Source organism: Chanos chanos, chromosome 8 (assembly GCF_902362185.1).
Source record: "Chanos chanos chromosome 8, fChaCha1.1, whole genome shotgun sequence".
Classification (NCBI taxonomy): Eukaryota; Metazoa; Chordata; class Actinopteri; order Gonorynchiformes; family Chanidae; genus Chanos; species Chanos chanos.
The window spans coordinates 3000289-3004635 of NC_044502.1; positions in this window are offsets into that span (position 1 = coordinate 3000289).

Here is a 4347-nt window from a genome sequence, read left to right on the forward strand (position 1 = left end):
CTCTCTCTCTCCCTCTCTCTGTCTCTCTCTCTGTCTCTGTCTCTCTCTCTCTCTCTCTCTCTCTCTGTCTCTCTCTCTCTCTGGTGTATTTGTGATGAAAAAGTACGCTGAGATCAAAAGCACTTAGAAGGGAGATACGGCTTCATTATCTTGTCTTCCGTTTGATGATAAGCGTGACAACCTCTGTGACAATCCCAGTGGAGACGGGCGTTTCCCAGGCGATGGGAACAGCAGAGCGAGGGTCCGCAGTCAGGCACAGAAGGAACGCTTGGACCGCCCTCTGGTTGAAATCTTTGAGTATTGCGTAACACTCCCCCTTAAAGAATTAGTCAACTACGTCATCCACAGTGGAGTCTTGACCCCCTTGACATTTTTATCCTAACATTTCAATGAATCTGCGTCTTTCATCAGCTACTCTTTATTCTGTATTTGGATCTCCATTAGGTGCCACTGAGGTAGCAGCTAATCTTCCTGGGCTCCACACACAACAAAACATCACATGTATAACAAGACATAAATCAAATATAACAAGTCTAAAAAAAAACAACCAAACAAACAAAAATAGTCAAAACAGTGTTCTCTTGAAAGCACACATTAAACAGCTTCAACACAGCATATTACCAATGTGTGTGTGTGTATGTGTGTGTGTGTGCACAGTATATCACAATGCACCTTCATAATTATACAGAGCATCAGTATTGGGCTCAATAGCCACAAACAACATAAAGAGATTCTCTCATCGTAATCAAACGACACTCAGTCAAAACAGTGTGCAATTCAAACCCAGGCACACTCTTTTTTGGCTAACACTTACCCCAATTTCCTTTAAAAAAACCCCAAAAACCAAAACATAATATCTTCACATAGTATGAGAGATAGGACGGAGCAGAGCGAGGATGCTAATCGCTGACAAACTCTCGCTCCTCCATTTATAGAACACGGCGGACAGGACCCAGCATGCCTCTCTGATGCAACGCATCACAGAACCTCATATAAAACTCACCCCATTCAGATTCAAATACCCCAAGGCACAAAAACACTCAGTCTCATCTCCTTTACATGAACGTAGGCATAATATGCTTTTGAGCTGTTATTAAACCTATACTATCTTTTACCACTGCGTTCATGCATGCATTTATGAATGCGTTATTACAGGAACAATCGGCTGAAGTTTGCTTCATTACCCCAGAGGCTACCGCTCCTGCCTGTTCAGTATGTAGAACAGGCTTAAGGCATTCTGAGAGACACCCAGTGTTTAAAAGGGATCGTGCCGACAGGGCTGTTTGTCCTATGATAAAGTGAGTTGGAGTATATGCTCTCAGACCGAAGGCTTTTTAAAAGACAGTCGACGGTGCAGGACCAAGCCAGGCAGACCCCTGATTCAGTCAGAGAGAGACAGACAGAGAAAGAGTGGACACCGTGATTTATCACCGGGTCTCACCCTCTGACTGCAGCTCTCCAAAGAGAGGGAAAGAGAATGTGTGAGATATAGCCTGGAACAGAGAGGGAGAGAGAGAGACAGAGAGAGAGAGAAAGAGAGAGAGAGAGAGAGAGGGAGGGAGAGAGAGAGAGAGAGAGAGAGAGAGAGAGAGGGAGGGAGAGAGAGAGAGGGAGGTAGACAGAGGGAGAAAGAGAGAGACAGAGAGAGAGAGAGACAGAGACTGAGAGGAATAGAGAGAGAGAAAGAGAGAGGGACACTAACTGTAACATTTAGAAACGAAAGAAAGCGAGAACAAGAAAGAAAATATGTTCTCACTTCTAGAAAAAGACATAAGAAAGAGATAAGAATGAGAGGGGATCCAAAAAAAAAAAGTTCGCTTCAGCAGATACTAGCGTCAGTGTTTTGGGGTGTGGCAGTGGAAATATCTGCGTCAACGGGAGGAAAGTGTAAGGGAAGAGGTGCAACATACACCCCGGCAACTCCCCGAATATCTGCTGCATCTTCAGGGAGGACTCGCTAATGGGCCATTCAGACACTGCCTTGTCTCTGACCTCTGACCTCTGAATTAATCCTGCTCTCACTCCATTTCTCTGTTTGTTAATTAGGCAGCAGATACAGGTTTTACTGATATCTCCTGGAGTCACACACACACACACACACACACACACACAGAACTCATCTCTGATTAATCCTGCAAGACACGCTCCCAGACTGAGTTTTTTTTTATAAACCAGCTCCCTAATGGTTATGGAAGAGCGTCTTTGCGTAGTCGAGATAAAGAGGATATGGAAAAAACAGGGGAATATTTTCCCAGGCGTGTCTGAATGGAAATGAATGAAAGAATGAAAAACAATGAAGGGTGGAGATGCGGTTTTAAGTGGTTATTTAGACAAGAGGGCAGTGTATGAATCTGCTCCCTTTGAGTCCAGAAATTAAGACAGGCAGCCAAACCGCCAGAAGAGACGTCTCTCCTGTTTATTTGTCAAAGAGCCCCGCCAAGCATCTCTGAGGACGCTCAGAGCTAGTCATTTTATCGGCCCGGTTATTTCACTCATTCAGCGTGTTTAGACTGCAGCGAAATGGGCCGAAAGGTGTATGAGAGAGAAAGAGAGAGAGAGAGAGAGAGATAACAAGGGAGAGAGAGATAGATAGATAGATAGATAGATAGAGAGAGAAAGAGAGAGGGAGAGAAAGAGTCTCTTGTGAGGGGAAATGTTATCGTTACAGGGGGAGGGAAAACACCAGAGAGTCATTGCTCTCTTCCGTTGCATTTAACCTTTTGATACAATAATAACCAACTGCAGAGCTGATTGATTTGACAATTATGAAAAAGCATGTTGGAGAAAAAAGAAAAAAAAAAAAATCGCAGTGCATTGACATCAATGCCTTTAATTTTTGAATGAATAGAGTCTGAATGCTTTCCAATCTAAACATTCCTTAATCATTAATGTAATTACAATGTCTCCTAATACTCCTCTATATAATTAACCATACAAGTCTCTCTGAGGGCCCAAATACCTCCTTTTTTTTTTATTTTCAAAGCAGGTCTTCGTCGAGATAACTTGTCTGATAAACGTAAAACGGCAAAGAAAAATCACGGTCTCTTTGCTTTCATTTATAATCTGATTTTGGGGATGTTCCAGTGGAGGGAGGAAGAGCAGGATGTGGTTACAGTTAAGGTTAGACCTAAAACTGGGCCCCTATGGGGAACCGATGCGACACAAATCACCACCGCCTGTTTGCAGAATCGTTTTACCCGCATAATCCGAATGCTGATTGGTTCTTTAGGCCTCGGAAGAGGGACACAGGGAGGGGTGTGGGGGGGGGGTTCGTTAGATGCTTTGGCGAGAATATCTCATGTTAAACTTTGACTTGGGAATGTGCTGAAAAAGAGCCACAAGATGACAGAACAGAATCTAGCTGATAGCGAAGGGATTTGGACGTCTGAGCATGCTCGCTAATGCCAAACGCATGTCAGACGATCCACCCTGCAGAGATCCACCCTGTACGAACAGGTCCGAAAAAACCTCCTGTTTTGTTTACGCCTGGCTGTTTCTGTCAGAGACATGAAGGCTGTTTTATGCCAGAACCTGTTAGCGTGTCATTTTTTTTTGTTTTTTTTCTTCTCCTGTTCCCGGGGAGAAAACCTTTTTTTTTTCCGTGTGAAACGTAACGCTTCAAAGACGAGAGCTGCCCTTGAAACTCGCGTCTTCGTTTATAAGAGCTTCGTTTTCTTCTTTTCGCTTTGACTTTTTCTTTTTCTTTTTCTTTCTCCTTTTGTTTTTGTTTCACGCACCTGTTCAAGTGGAAGAGCACACGGCACGTATCTGTACATACATCATAAGCTCAACACATCATATCAGCTTTTACTGAAGAGGGATGGTGAAGTCTCTCTCCCCCCCTTAAACCATGTGTCTGTGTGTGAAAGGGCTCCAGCGTCAGGGCAGATGAAAAAAACAAAACGCCATGGGTCCTCTCCACTGTGTTGTGTGGAAGCTGAAGGGAGAGGCCTGATGCATGCAGTTTCTCATGGAGGAACGGGTGGAGGCAGTGAAAGAGTGAAGTGTAGGGTCAGGGAGTGAAGAATAGGGGCACCTCTGTTGTGGAGGACAGAAAGAGAGTTCAGAGGAACCCCATACCCCCGGGAGACTGTTTCTTTGACAGGAACTTTTCACAGAGCCAGGGGTTGTTGAGACAGGGGAGAGAGAGAGAGAGAGAGAGAGAGAGGGAGAGAGAGAGAGAGAGAGAGAGAGAGGGAGAGAGAGGGGGGGGGGAGGTTAGTCGGCTGAGGGGCGTTTTCTCCATATGGCTTTAGATGCAATTCCCTCTGCCCTTTCATATTGAAATGATCTCATATAGACCCTGACAATAGGACAGTAAATCCACAGGATCAATTAAATCTTCTC